Source organism: Triturus cristatus, chromosome 5_2 (genome assembly GCF_964204655.1).
Source record: "Triturus cristatus chromosome 5_2, aTriCri1.1, whole genome shotgun sequence".
Taxonomy (NCBI): Eukaryota; Metazoa; Chordata; class Amphibia; order Caudata; family Salamandridae; genus Triturus; species Triturus cristatus.
This window is the reverse complement of record NC_140588.1, coordinates 54,329,358-54,344,765: the sequence shown is the minus strand read 5'-3', so window position 1 is coordinate 54,344,765 and position 15,408 is coordinate 54,329,358.

Below are 15,408 nucleotides of genomic sequence, written 5' to 3'. Positions count from 1 at the left end.
GGGAAACACACAAAGGGGAGTGGGTGTAGCCACCCTTTCCCGCCTCTACTCTGATTGGTAGGCTCGCTTTGGGACCATCCCCTAATCTTGGGGATATATGGGAATAACTTTGCCCTAGAGCCTTAGATTCGTCCAGAACTTCACAGAACTGACCTTCAACGAGCTGCTGCCCAGCTGACCGAAGAAATCTCCCTTGGGATAAAGGAGTTATCCCCCTGCTTGGCAGGCACCTAAAAGACTACAAGATACCCGGTTGGAACTTCGTTGCTCTCCCGACCTTCGACGCCTTCCAGCAACCTCGAGGTGGGTCTCCAGTGCATCCCAGCGTCCTGTGAGCGTGCCCAGCAAGTCTGAGCACCCTGGACCACGTGGGTGTCGAGATCCCCGCATACCCCGAGACACCGGCCACTTCTTGTCTAGCACACGACCCCGAGCAGTGGGGAAGTTGTGCTTTGGCCCATTTCTGAGCCAACCATCCAGCAGCATTTGTGCCGACCCTCAGCTCCCTGGCCCGCTCCGGTGGCCCGTGGGAGCCCTTTTACGCACTCCATTTTGCTGCCTTCCGCGGTCCCTTGTCCCTCGACTTGGGGGCCCTGCCGGAGGACAATCTTTCTTTTCTAAGAGTTCCCCTGGTTGCTCCAGGCCTGCTCTACGCTCCCTGCAAAAGAGAGCACCCTCAGACCACGTGGGTCTGCACCAGCAGCTGCTTTGTTCATCTTGCGTGGGTTGCGGTTGCCAATGCTTAGTGGATCCAATCGGGACACTAACACCGCAGCGACCCTCAGCCGACGTGGGACAGTCGCCCTCCAGAAGCTGGCCTTCCTTGAAGCCTCCCGGAGCCCGTGACTGCAGAGCCCAGCTGTACCTTCCACACCTGAAGCACCCGACATCCACGAGCTCCTTCCTGTGAGCTCCCTGGTCACTGTGCTGTGACCCAGACTCTGTCCCCTCTGCTTTCAGGTTCATCTTTGTCTTTTCTTCAACTTTAATCTTCACGACTTCAGCGACACTTCCAGCTAGCAGCAGTTTGGACTCCTTTTCCATAGAAAATCAGCCCGCGACCCGACACCAGAATCGACCTATGCACCCGGCTTCCCTGGGGCAGGTAACAGTGGTACTTCGGTACTTCCGTGGTGGTGGGCTCTCCAAAGCCTTAAGTCTCAAGCCTTAACTTTGTACTGTTGTTAGAAGTGTCCTTAAACCTTAATTATTCAACCGCGACATTCTCCATAGGCTAACATTGCGATCCCGACAGCAACTTCTCGCACTGCACACGCCTCCCGTGGGTCCCCTTCCTCTTAACTGTGGGTGGATTCTTAAGGGGCCAGCGATCCTGAATGCCCTAGGCATTGCCTGTAGAATTGTCGTGGTTCTTATACCACTATTTTAGTATATGGTTTGGTCCCCCCCTGGGGCCCATTGATTTCTGTGCTATTTGTTGTGTTTAGAAATGCTTGTTTGAATTGTAACTTTGCCACTAGCCACATAAAGTGTCTGTGGGATTCTGTCTAGAATAAATACATATATTTTATATATATACCTGTGTGGGCTACTCTTTCATTTGGTTATTCAAGAGGTTAAATATGGTAAAACAATAAGCTTAACACTCCTTCAAGACTTAGCCTGAAGGCTGCTCTCCACAGCTACCACTAGGATAGCTTTCTTAAAGGTTGTCTTAAACCTATCATCAATAGGAGTCGAATTGGACTGGTGCAAGGTGTCCCTATAACTAGGAACAGCATATGCCAGGCCAACTTCTCACAACAACCAATCACCATAAGGGTTGTTTGGACTGATACAGGGTGTACACTAGAACTAGTGACAACACATATCAGGCCAACTTCTCACAAAAATGCTTTAACTTATCGTTCACAACTTAACACCAACATTGCTTTCTTACAAGAATCTCATCTTGCTGAATCAGAATACTTGAAATTGAAAAGAGGGTGGCCTAGCAATGTTTTCTGTTCACCAGCTAATGGTAAAAAGAATGGTGTTGTAACTTTAGGCCATAAATCTCTCAGTGTTCATTTGATTTCTCAGGAAAGAGACACTGAAGGACGTTGGTTGCTTACTTATTTTTTGATAGATAATGTGCGGATATCTATTTTTAACTTATATGGTCCAAATAATACTGATTGTCAATTTTGGTCAGATGTCCCCCAAAAATTTTAAAAATGTTCAGAGGATCTTTTAATTCTTGCAGGGGATTCTAATCTGATTGTTGACCCTTTTACTGATAGAAAATATGCCTCGCCTTATGAGCCTAAGTCTAAAAAATTGTTTGTAAACACTGTCGAACAACGCACACTGATTGATGCGTGGATACATTCCAACCTCACTTTACGTGAATATACTTGTTTTTCCCCAGCCCGTCATACTCAGTCACAAATTGAGTATATTTTTATCTTGCATACCTTATCTCAAACCCTACATTCTTCTGATATAGGTACTATCTCAATATCTGACCATGCTCCTATTATAATTCAATTAGAGATTTTGCCTAACACTTTTAAACCTACTAGGTGGTGATTTAATAATTCACTCTTATTAGGTAATTCCTTCATGCTTGCCTTTACATTTGTTTTCCATGAGTTTTTTCAGCTTAATCACACCGATAAACTCGCTTTTCCACTATATGGGATGCCTTTAAGGAATCCGCCTGTGAGTTTGTTGTAAAGTTTGCCTCCAACAAGAAGAAACACTCTACCATTAACACCAAAGAAATTTTTACACACATTAAAAAACTGGAACATGTGTATTACACCTCCAAATCTAAAGACTGTCTCTAAGAAATTGTCATGGCCAAACCTCTATTTAATAAATGTTCCACAAATAGTGTATCATTGTTCCTTCTAAAATCTAGCACCAAATACTATGGCGGCCAAAACAAATCAGGAAAAAAAGTTAGCAAATCTTAAAATTAGAGGAACAGAAACAAGATAAAATCTATCACTGACATTCACTCAAATTCACTACACAAAGATGCAGACATCTTAGAAGAATTTGCCCAATTTTCTAAAACTCTGTACACCCCCTGACCATGCCCCTTCTTACTTTGACATCTTGAACTACATTTCATCAACATAAAAATCAACACTTAATTAAACTTTCAGGACTTGGAGACTGACATTACTGTAGCAGAACTTCAGAATGTTTTGGCTGGTCTTAACTGATAAAGCTCCTGGCCCTGATGGCTTTACTACTGCGTTTTTTATACACTTTTCCAAATTGCTCCTTCCCAAATTATCTATTCTTCTTTCTTCTTTTCTCAACAAAGGTAATTTAGCAGGATCTTTTTTGGAGGCACTTATATTTCTTATTCCCAAAGAGGGAACTTTGCAAAAACCATAGATATAATTCACTTATTAATGTTGATTATAAGATTTTCTCCAAATTTATACTCTTGTATAGCGCTGGAAGTCAACCCCCGAAGGGGTATCTCCGCGCTTATGCTTAACCAAGGAGCCAAGATCTTATACTAAACAGAGAAATGAAAGGGGGAGAAACCTAACAGGCGACAAATAAAAGCGTTTTCAGGGATTTCTTGAAGGATTGAAAATTGATAATATTTTTGAGAGCAGGGGGCAGTGAGTTCCAAAGGATGGGGCCTTTGTAGGACAGAGCTCGTCCTCCCTGCCTAACTTTTTTTATCCTAAGAACCTGGAGTTGTTGCTGACTGCTGGAGCGCAGGGTTCGAATGGGTTTGTAGGGTTTAAATATTTCTTTTAGATATTTAGGTCCATTGCCAAACAAACATCTGTGAATAGTGCAGCAGATTTTAAATTTTACACGCTGTCTAATTGGCAACCAGTGGAGTTTTGTCAAGAGGGGGAGTGATGCAGACCTTGGCTGGGCGTTGAGAACTAGTCTCGCAGCAGTGTTCTGGACCACCTGTAGTCTCTGTAGTTGTTCCTCATTTGCCGAGACCAACAGGCCATTACAGTAGTCCAGTCTACTTATAACCAAGGCCTGGAGGAGAGTCTTCCTATAAGAATCTGATAGAAATGGGAAGACTCGTCGTAGCAGTCCAATGACCTGGAAGCAGGAACCTGCTACTTGATTTGTGTGCTCTTTAAACAGAAGTGATTTGTCTAAGCGCACACCAAGATTTTTGACAATCTGTTTGGGGCTTGGGGTTGGTCCTAAATCCGGGGGCCACCAATCCGGGGACCACAAAAGTGTGGCCTCCCCAAACAGCATTACCTCAGTCTTGCCTACATTACACTGGAGGCGATTAGTGGCCATCCAGTAAGATATTGCCCTCATTCCGTCCGCAAAAGATTTTTGTATTGCGGGCGTCAGGGTTTTAAAGGGGAACAAAAGCGGAGTGTCGTCAGCGTACGACACAGGGGTGAACCCATGAGATCTTACAATATCCGCCAAGGGGGCCACATACACGTTGAAGAGTGTGGGGTTTAGGCATGAGCCCTCTGGCACTCCCTTGGTGAGCTCCCTTGAGATAGAATGGTGGGAGCCCAGTCTTACCTCTTGTTGGCGATCCGAAAGAAAGCTTTCTAGCCAAGAAAGAGCCACACTTTCTATTCCCCTCTCCCTCAGACGATCGAGAAGTATCTCATGAGACACAGTGTCGAAGGCAGCGGATAGGTCTAACAGCACTAGAATCATTGAGTTTCCTCCATCCAGTGACATCTTGATGTTATCAGTCACTGAGAGGAGGGCAGATTCTGTGCTGTGATTGGGCCTAAATCCAGATTGAGAGAAGTCTAGGCCCTCCGCTGCCTCGATGTATTTGGACAGGTGAGTGTTTACGTGTCTCTCGGTCATCTTGCTGAGAAGGGGTAGGAGGGAAATGGGTCGGAGGTTAGAAAGGTCGGTCCATGGAATTGCTGCTTTCTTTCGGATTGGGTTCACCACTGCTTTTTTCCATTCTGTGGTCACAGATCCTTCCCTAAGAGAATGGTTGATCAGTGTTTGAATATGGGGCCTAAGCAGATTTTGCAGGGAGGCAGTTATTTTAGCTGATAAAAAATAATCTGGGGATCCAGATTTTATATGGCTCATAAGGGAGGTGAGATCTGAGTCGTTGACTGCTGGGAATATCAGAAGTGTGGTTTTACTCCGTGTGGGCAGGATGGAAGGGGAGAAAGAGTTATAACTATTTTGATTGGAGACCAATAAAATTTTGTCGTAAATCAAATTGATTTTATTTTCAAAGAACAAGGAGATTTCATCGCATAATTGTTGGGAAAAGTCATCAGGGCTTTTGCATGCGGTTGGTTTTACAAACTCCTGAAGAATTTTAAATAATTCCTTGGATCGATTTCCCGCTTCTGCGAGTTTTTGAGAGAGGCTATTCCTCCAAGCAAGTTTGATGTTTTTGTAATATTTAGTCTGGGCCTCATGATTTGCTTTCTTGTTTTCTTCGGTTCGTGTTTTTCTCCACTTCTTTTCCAACCTCCTACATTTTTGTTTTTCTGTTCTAAGCTCCTCGGTATACCATGTTTCCTGTTTGGTGGCAGGGTATTGTTTGTGTAATTTTAGAGGTGCTATTTTGTCAATTGCTTCTTTGAGGGAATTGTTGAATTTGGTTAAAACGGTCTCTATACTATCTGTCCCTGTGGGAATGGGCTGCTTCCATTCCTTTTGCAATTCCTCTACGGTGACTTTAAGCCACTGTCGACGCCAGACAGGTGGTAGGGAGTTTTTATTGGAGGGCTTATCCGCCTTAGATATTGAGAATTCCACGATGAGGTGGTCGGACCAAATTATTTGAACCGGGGAAAGACATTGTACCTTGGGGAAATTGGTGAATACCAGGTCGAGAAGGTGACCACCTATATGGGTGGGCACGTGGTTTTGCAAAGTCAGACCGAGGGAAGATAATTCAGAAACCAGGGAGATTGTTTCAGGGATTGCGGGATTATCAACGTGGACATTAAAATCGCCAAGAAGGAGGAAATCTTCTTTTGCTTTAAAATGTGGGGCCAAGAAAACCAATAATGCAAGGGAGAAGCCTGTAGAGGGCCCCGGAGGACGATAGACTAAGGCTCCTTTCCAGAATCTGTTTGTGGCATATTGCATTTTAAAAATTATTATCTCAAAGAGAGGGCTGTGCTTCTGTTCTAGTGTTGTGATCTTCAGATGTTCTTTATGTATGATGGCTAAGCCACCACCTATTTTCTCTGGGCGGTCAAAATGGACAAACTTGTAGCCCAGAGGAACCCCCACAGCTATAGCAGGGACCGTATGAGGTTTCAACCAAGTTTCCGTTAGGAAGCAAAGGTCGGGTTGAGTAGTATGTATTAGGTCCCATACCTCTAGTTGATGTCTAGGTAGGGAGCGAACATTTAGGAGAAGACACTTTGTCCCCTTTGTCCCTTTAGGTGGAGTTTGTTCCCTTTTATCTAACATCTCAGTGCTGGGTTTTGTAGAAGAGGCTTGGTATTTGCAATATATGCAAGAGAAAGGGCCCTCAGGGCACGGCCGGGAGTCTCTGGAGCAGTCTGTGAGAGGGGTTGGTCTGAGGTGTAACAGAGTTTGCGCCGAATACCTGATGTGAGGGGTCCTTGCAGAAGTAATAGGCGTGGGTGTCGGGCCCATGGCCCCTGGTCCCGTCCTGTCGCGGACGGGCGCAGACGGGCAGGACTCTGGCACGACTCCGGCGCAGATCCGGCGCAGATCCGGCGCAGATCCAGCGCGTCCGCAGTACGCGTCCGCTGCGCGGAGTCATAGCCGTTCTTTTTAAAGCACTGCTAGAGCGCGTCCCCCGCCTGGCCCACACCCAATATGGCCGCCAAAAACCGGGAACCCAGCCCCCGGCGTCGATACTCGGCCGAGGGCGGTCCGGAGGCAGGGGAGGGGGGAAGGAACACAAAGCGCTTAGGAGCGCTAAGGAAGTCTCTAAGTCTCTCACGCTTATTAGTCAAGCGATGTGAGTGACACGAAGTTAAAATACAGGGAGAATGCTAAAATGCACAAAGTAAAGGAAAGAGACCTCCCGGCTTCCGCCTCAGGAGGGGAAAGGCTGCTTCTGTTGCTCTACGCTTAGAACCCCTTTTATCCAAGCTTCTTAGAAAGGAGCAATCTTGTTTGTTAAAGGAAGGTATATATCTGACAACACTCATCTAATGTTCAATGTTTTATCTAAACCCCTACTTTTCCCTGCACCTTTAGCAGCAATTACATTGGATGCTGAGAAGGCTTATGATGAACAATAGGAGCCTGTACCAGTGAGGCTCAGACGGACACTGGGAACACACATATATATATTTCGTTTGCATCATTTTGCACTTTTATCATCTAGCATGCATCCCTTTGGTAAACGGATGGCTCACGAGGAGCAGCCCGTATTTCTTGTTATTCAGCCCACTACGGCATGGACATTCAAAAAGAAAATATGTGTCACTTTTGTGGTTCTATTGCTTTTGATACTATGTGGGGTGACATGGGTTTTGGAGAATGATCAAAATGTGGTTCTGCCAGAAAGAGGGAAAGTCATCTCTTTGACCAGGAATAAAAGGTCAGTCCTGAATAATGTATTTTTAGACACACATTTAAGGTTCTTTGGAGAAGGAACAGCTTGTTATCCTACTGATTCAGTCACTAGTTTAAGGACTGCCTATCCATTGTCCCTTGTGACTTATACTTATACTCAACCCTCAGATTTTACAGAAGTTTCCAGAGTTTTTGGCTTTGCTTATCAAGGACCTTGCTTATATCATAGAAAGCCATAGGGAATGGGTTATCCAGGATGCGCTAATAATACTTACTGTGATAATTACTAAATGGAAGAACACAATATTATTTTTGTGGGTTGGTACTAAAGGGATGTCCCATTGTGAATAGTACAGACACAGATTTGTATGTGAACGAATCAGGCACCTTGCTGCATAAAAGTACGATTCCTTTAGTGAATGACAAAGATCCCGATACCTTTGGTTTGAATTCTAGATCCTCTGCTGCGGATTGTGATGGACCAATTTACCCTGGATTTTATTTTTTGTCCAATGATACATACTCTAATGTCCATAATGGAACAGACGATGTGGCTTTAGGAATGGTGTTACCTTTAGGCGTGCCTTGCAAACATGTCAATCCAAAGCCTAATGTTCGTTGGGTGAAAAGGACGAAGGAATTCTGTGAGGGAGTTACCAACATGGAGATCAATAATTATAGCAATGGGGTCACTTTTGGGTATATTCTATCATCCCTTGTTACTTTGGAAATGACATCCATCACTAGGGGTGAGAAAGCACGAGAATATTTAGGATGCAAGTTGCAAATATTGTCTAACACTACAGTAGAAGCTTGGCATGATATCACCACCCAATTAGAAAGTATGCGAATATATTCTGAGCAGACTAGATATGCAGTTGACTTTGTTTTAGCTAAGAGTGGAGGACTGTGCACTGTAGTAGGCGATCAAAAGCGTAGTTGGCATCGAGAATATGGAAAAGAATATTAACAAGCATATTCTAGACATTATTGAGAATGTCAACGGAACGAAAAGTGGAAATTGGGATTGGTCTCTTTTTGTTCGCTGGGGCTGGATCCTCGAAAAAGTGATTTACTGGATTGTGATTTTGGTGCTCTATTGTGTCCTTATTCAGTGCCTTCCTTTTTGTTGCTCCAATTGTATAAATGTTCTCACTCCTAAGAAAAGATTGATTCATGATTCTAATGCAACAATTATGATTCAAAAAGAAGTGAAGGATCTTATGCAAATTGATGAAGGCATTTTCGAGACTTCTTCCCTCTTCACTGCTCCCCTTCCAGAAGATGAAAATATGGAATGCTCCTAAAATAATGTATTCATGATTTGTTGCAAAATATGCCTTTCTGTTTTTATATACTCAAAATGGTTAGCTTATGCTAAAAGGAGGGTCTGTTAGAATAGAAAAATTCATGTTTATGCATTGCTTTATGTAAGTTAGCATTTGTTGCATCATTTTGTGTCTAGATGCCATTTTAGGTGCGAGAGTGAAACTGACCTTTGCTCATTTCCAAGAAAAGGCCCCTATTAGGTTTTGTTTCCCAGAATGATGAAACTTTCCTTGTTATTTAATGTTCATATGCTGCATACCTTACCACTAGATAAAGGTCCTCTCCACTTGTCCAGTGGCGGGTGCAGGGAGAAAACCTTGAGCTTCTGAGGTAATGCAAGATATGAGGATCGAAACTTAACTTATTTGTATTTTACTGTCTAGTTGCTTCAGCCTCGAAAATTCCACCATGGGTGTGCTTTAGCCCGAGTATGAAATATATAAAATGTATCTCTATGTTTGTTGATTTCAGACTCTCTCTACAACACTCTTAGCGACTGGGCAGACAGGGCTCCTCTCGGAGCGTAGTTTGAATAAACTGCAATTGGTTTGTATTCTCTACTGTCTGACCGACTCTTCATTTTGTAGAAGGCATAGAGGTGGTCGTGAGTGACCCGGGTGACCCGAATCGGGTCACTTCCTTCACCACAGGATTTTTAAAGACTTAGAATCGCTTCTGGTGTCTTTGATTTGGGTAACACCAGGCACAGGGTAGCACTTCAGAAAGGAAGTTTGGGAGCACCTAATTAGGAACTGTATTATGCAGCGGCGCAACTCCATTGGACCATGAGATGGTTAGCAAACAGCAACCTAGGATAACTGGACCCTTCGACAGTGTCACTACGGCGCTCGACTATGCTGGAATGGCTGTCGGGATTCAAAACGCTACTACCGAAAATGCAGGGTAATTTGCTGATGTTAGCAGCCTGCAGAAACTGGGTGAGGTTCGTTCTGTCGGCTCAGCACCTTTCGCCGTATGCTCCTGACCTGCCTCTCTAGAGGATACCTGTCTCTTACACTGGTCTCAGGAGAGCGGAATTGGTAATATGGCAGGGGGCAGACTGAGCACGTGGGGAGACTTGTTTGTCAACCGGAAATTATGTGAATTTGAGACTTTAATAGACGATTTTGGTGTACCACCAGGGACATTTCTGCTATATGCAACACTGACGCAACAACACAAAGGCTTGGGGGAACGCATGCACTGAACCTACCACAGCCCTGATATTACAAACACTCCCGTCTCAAGGGTGTGGTAAGAAAGTAATCACACTAATATGCAACTCCCTTAGACCTGTTCCGGTCCAGGTGCTGGCACAGCTATGAGAATACTGGGACACACCATTGTCGACTAGCATCACAGAAAAACAGTGGGCACAATGTATAGGTTATCCTAAGTGTATATCTACCAAGGCAAGACTACAATCCACACAATTTAACTATCTTCATCACACATCTGACACCATATAGACTATCTTGCATGTTCCCTACTTCCATCGACGCCTGCCCCAGGTGTCTAGCCACATTCCCTCACATTCCCCCACATGGTTTGGATGTGCCCCCAAATTGCGATATACTGGCATACTATAGCTGAGATACTGACGGAGGCAACAACGACCCAGGTGACACCCCAAGCACCACACTTCATACTTGGTATTACGAAGCGCAATGCCCGTAGCAAAAATCTCAACAGATTCCTGGATTTCGCACTGGGTTTGGCAAAACGCAAATTAGCCATGGCCTGGGAGTCAGCCAGGGGCCCCAGTACACATACATGGCTCTTAGACCTCCGTAGAGCACTGGTAGCTGAACATGAGATCCAAACAAATAAAGACATGCAGTTACCCCCGACCACAACAAATCTAATGCCATGGCGAGATTACCTAACCGCCATAGACCTAAAATGACTCGCCACAAACCTGGATATGCCTTTAAGCCCACCACTACATGGAGCTCTTCAGTGCCTAATTTGTAAAATACGTGCCATGGCTCTGACCCGGAGGCCACTGCAGATTGTACCACCCATCGTCCTCGCTGCCAAAACAACTATAAACCATCTCTCTTGCATGTAGATGTGACAGTTCAGATTATTCCAGTTCCCCAAAGGCAGGTATTAGCAATTTTAATGTATATTGTAGTCCTAAATGTCAGGGTGCACCAGTACGGTGTCCACTGACTTGTAGAGTTCGCTAGGCAGGGGAGGGACGTGCATACACAGAGGGACACAGACACAGGTTTAGATGTATGGGCCAAAGACCACGAGCGGTCTTGCGCCCGTTTATTTATCCCTTCGGGCGTGCCCGCCCTCCGGGTGCGTAAGTTACGTGTCCGAACGGGCAGGATGGCTCCGTTACCACATCCCTCCAATCTTTCAGATAGAGAGACCATCCGCTATGGAACTGTTCGGCTCTCTTGCGCACACCATGCAAAATCCCTCAGTCTCTGGTTAGGGGCCGGATTCGGCCGGAGGCCATACTTCTGGCTCCGGGGGACTTCACCTCGTCCGGTCCCGCAGGCTCCTCTCTCAGGGGATGCCCCTGCATTCTCTGGGGACCCGTTCGTCCCGTCACCTCGCACTTCAGCGCCGGGTTGTTGGGGCGCACCCCGCTGTGGGCTCCTCTGCCCTCCGGAAGAGCTACAACCTTCTCCTGCATCCAGTTCCTCCTCCGGTGGGTCAGCCTCTCGCGGGGCCGTGGGGACTTGCTTGAACCAGGATGTGTTTCTGGTAACCACTCGTGTTCCTTTCTGGACCGATACCATGGTGCCCTGCACCTTGACTACCTCCCACAGTTCCGATTCAAACGGGGTGCGATACTTCCAGTTCGGATAGCGATCCTTCATGATGACCTTGTCTCCCACCTGGAGATTCCTCGCCCGGGCCCTCCGAGCCCGACTGGCGTTTTCATTGGAGGTCCGCCTCCTGGTCTGAGCTGCACCTTGGTCCAGCGGCAGAGGCTGCCATGCCTGGCTCGCCGGGATGTTGTCTCTGGGGGCCTTCCGGAATAGGAGGTGGGCAGGTGCGCATCGAGTGGTACAGTGAGGTGTCTGGCGATACGCGCTGAGGAATTGTGAAAGGCACTGCTCCGCATCCTCCCCTTGGTCTACTCCGATCTTCAGCACCCGGTTCATCGTGCGCATGAACCGTTCCACCTCTCCGTTAGCCTGGGGCCACTGCGGGGTGATCTTCCGGTGCCGGACTCCTCGGGCTGCCAGGTATTCTTGGAACTCTCTGCCCTGAAAGGGCGGCCCATTGTCGGACCGGATCTCCTCGGGCAGACCCATCATGGCGAACGTGCGGTCCAACGCTGCTTTCACCTGGCTAAACGCTGTGGAGGGCACCACCTCCACCACCGGGAACTTTGAGTGCGAGTCCATTAACACCAGTGTGTGTCGCCCATCCGGGAAGGATCTGAAATCCACACACAGCTTGGACCAGGGCTCTTGACACGGGTCTTCCGTGATCACCGGATGCGGTGCCGGCTCACCCCCAGTGATGTTACACGAGTGGCAGTTGCGGACGACCTCCTCTACCATGGCATCCATCCTTGGAAACCACACCTTACTCCGTAACCTGGGCTTGGAGACTCCTTGATGCCCTTGGTGAGCTAGGCGAACCACCTCTCCTTGGAGACTCCTCGGGATTACGAGCGAGGTGCCTCTCATGACCACTCCCTGTGGTCCCTCGCTGAGCTCGTTCTGCACTTTCCACACCTGCTGCCGGAATGTCCGTTCTTCTTCTGTGAGGGCCTGCACCCCGTCCAGGAAGTTCCGCCAGTTCCGGTTCGCTAGTGTCTGCTTTACTTTGATGAGGCATTCGTCCATCTCCGTGGCCTTACCAATGTCCTCCAGCGTGAGTGCAACCGGGCATGCCGCTTGTGACACCGTCCGGACGAATTCTTCAGTGCAGTCTTCATCCGACAGGTCTGGACCCGACCGGGATGGGCCCGGGTGTCTCGACAGGAAGTCAGCAGGGTTATTGTCCCCAGGGCGGAACACTACTTCGAACCGGTAGGCTTGCAGCTGGACTGCCCATCTTTCGATCCGTGGCGGGGCCAGTCGTGCGGTGCCAGCGAAGAGCGGTACAAGGGGCTTGTGGTCGGTGACCACTCGGAAGTCGTGGCCATACAGGTAAAGGTGAAAATGCTGGCAGGCCCACTTGATGGCCAGCGCCTCTCGTTCTATCTGCGCATACCGCATTTTTGTGGCGGTCAGGGCCCTGCTGGCATACGCGGTGGGGACCCACTCTCGCGCTTCCGTCTCCTGCATCAGGACTGCACCCAGCCCGACGGGACTGGCATCCACCACCACCTCTGTTTGTCGATGTGGTCTGAAGTATGACATGACCTTGTCGTCGATGAGCGCGTCCTTGACCGCCTGAAACGCCAGATTCTCCTTCGCTGCCCAGGTCCAGGGTTGGCCGCTTTTTGTGAGGAGGCGGAGTGGCTCCGACAGGGACGCGAGATTGGGGATAAACCGCCCACAATAGGTTGCCATCCCTAGAAAACTCCTGACTTCGGTGGCAGATGTGGGCCTCTGGGCTGCTCGGATTACTTCAGTCTTCTTTGGATCAACTCTCAACCCTTCCCTCGAGAAGACGTAGCCGAAGAACTCGACCGACTCCTGGTAGAAGGAGCACTTGGATTCGTGCAGGGTTAGGCCATTGTCCGCCAGCCGCTGTAGTGTGTCTCGAAGATGCCTGTGGTGCTCCTCCAATGTCTTCGAGAACACGAGGATATCGTCACTCAGGTTTATGACTCCTTGGAGACCAGAGAGGGTTTCACGTATGGCATTCTGGAACACCTCCGCGGCTGATGAGACCCCGAAACTCAGCCTTTTATACCGCCGTAAGCCACCGTGGGTGGAGAACGTGGTGATATTGCGGCTGTCCGGGTGGAGCTCTAGCTGATGGTATCCTGCATTGAGATCTAATTTTGTGAACCACTGGGCGCCGTTGAGGTCGGCCACAATGTCGTCCATGGTGGGCGTGAGGTGTCTTTCGCGCTTTACGGCCTTGTTCGGGAGGCGCATATCGACGCACAAACGGATGGCGCCTGGCTGTTTGGGTTTGGGGGCCACGACGAGGGGGGACACCCACGGGGTGGGGCCCGACACCTTTTCAATCACCGCCAGGTCCTCCAACTTCCTCAGCTCTTCCTCCACTTGTGGTCGCAGGTGGAATGGTATCCTCCGATGCCGGAGCGCCATGGGCCGGACCGTGGGGTCCACGTGCAGCTTGAACTGTTTCCCGCGCAGGCATCCGAGACCGCGGAACAGCATGGGGAAGTCCTTCAGCATCTCCCTGGCGTGCAGGTCGTGCACCTGGTTCGCGAAGAACACCAGCGCCAGGTCCTCGGCGGTGTGGCAGCTAAGCAGGATGCCCCGTTTTCCTTCAGCCACGTGGAACGTCGTGGCCAGTTTCCTCCCGTCGCTGACGACCTCAACTTCAATCACTCCTCGCAGGGACAGCGGCTTGTCGCTGTCATACGTGAATATTTGGGCCTTGGAGGGTCGCAGGGGTGGTCGCGGCGACAGTCTCTCGTACTGACAGCTATCCATCACGTTCACTGACGCCCCAGTGTCGATGAGAGCGCTCACCGGAGACCCGGCCACCGTGATGTCGCACATGGGCGGCGGCCTGCGCCTCGTGCCTTCTCTGCCGACAAACGAGACGAAGAACACCTCGTCGTCTTCCGTCCCGCCATCAAACTCCGGCTGGGTGTTGTCGCCCTGGGCGGGGGAATCTTCCAGCGTCAGGTGACGCACACTCGCCGCGGCACCTCGTGTGCCCCCGGCATTGCTTCGCCCTCTCCCGCTTCTACAGACCTTTGCGAAATGGTTCGCTCGTCCACACTTCAAACACGTCTGTCCTCTCGCGATGCACCTTCCCCCTGGTCTGGTGGGTGATCCAGGCCGCAGTTGCCACAGGTACTCTTCTGGGGAGCCCTCGCGGCTCCACGCGGCTGAGGCAGTCGCCTCTGGAGTACATCCACTCTCTCTTCTTTGATCGCCGGCACTTTTTGGGCCGCTGCAGGCCGGTTGAGTGCTGCTTCCATCGCGTCCGCACGCGCATTGGATAGCTCGTGGGATCGGCCTAGAATCAAGATCTCGTCGAGGGTGATGCCCGGCTGCCGTAGGATGAGGCGCCGCAGTGGGACCGACCGGCATCCCTGGATGAGCTGCGCCCAAATTTCTGCTCTCTGGTCCGGTAGCGTGCACGATAGCGATAGTTTGCGGAGGCGGGCATAGAAGTTGTCGATGGTTTCCGTTTCTTCTTGTCGCGCCTGGCGGAGCTTAAACCACTCAAAGTCGGGGTTGGTCTTTGGATCAAAGTGACGATTTAGGGCCCTTACGGCGCCTGCATAATCGTCGTCGTTCCCTCTGTCTGGTAGGGTCTCGAAGAGGTCATACAGCTCTTCGCCTCCGTAGCACATGAGGAGAGATCTCTTGACTGTTCCATCCGTTTCCCGCACCCCAACAAAGTAGTGTTCCAACCGTCCAATCCATGAGCGCCATCGCACCGCCGCCGTGGAGGGATCCGAAAGCTCGCTAAACGGAGGGAGCGGGGCTGCCGTGCCATACCGGGGCGGGCGCTGGCGGCGAGGCCTGCTGTGGTGGCCATTGC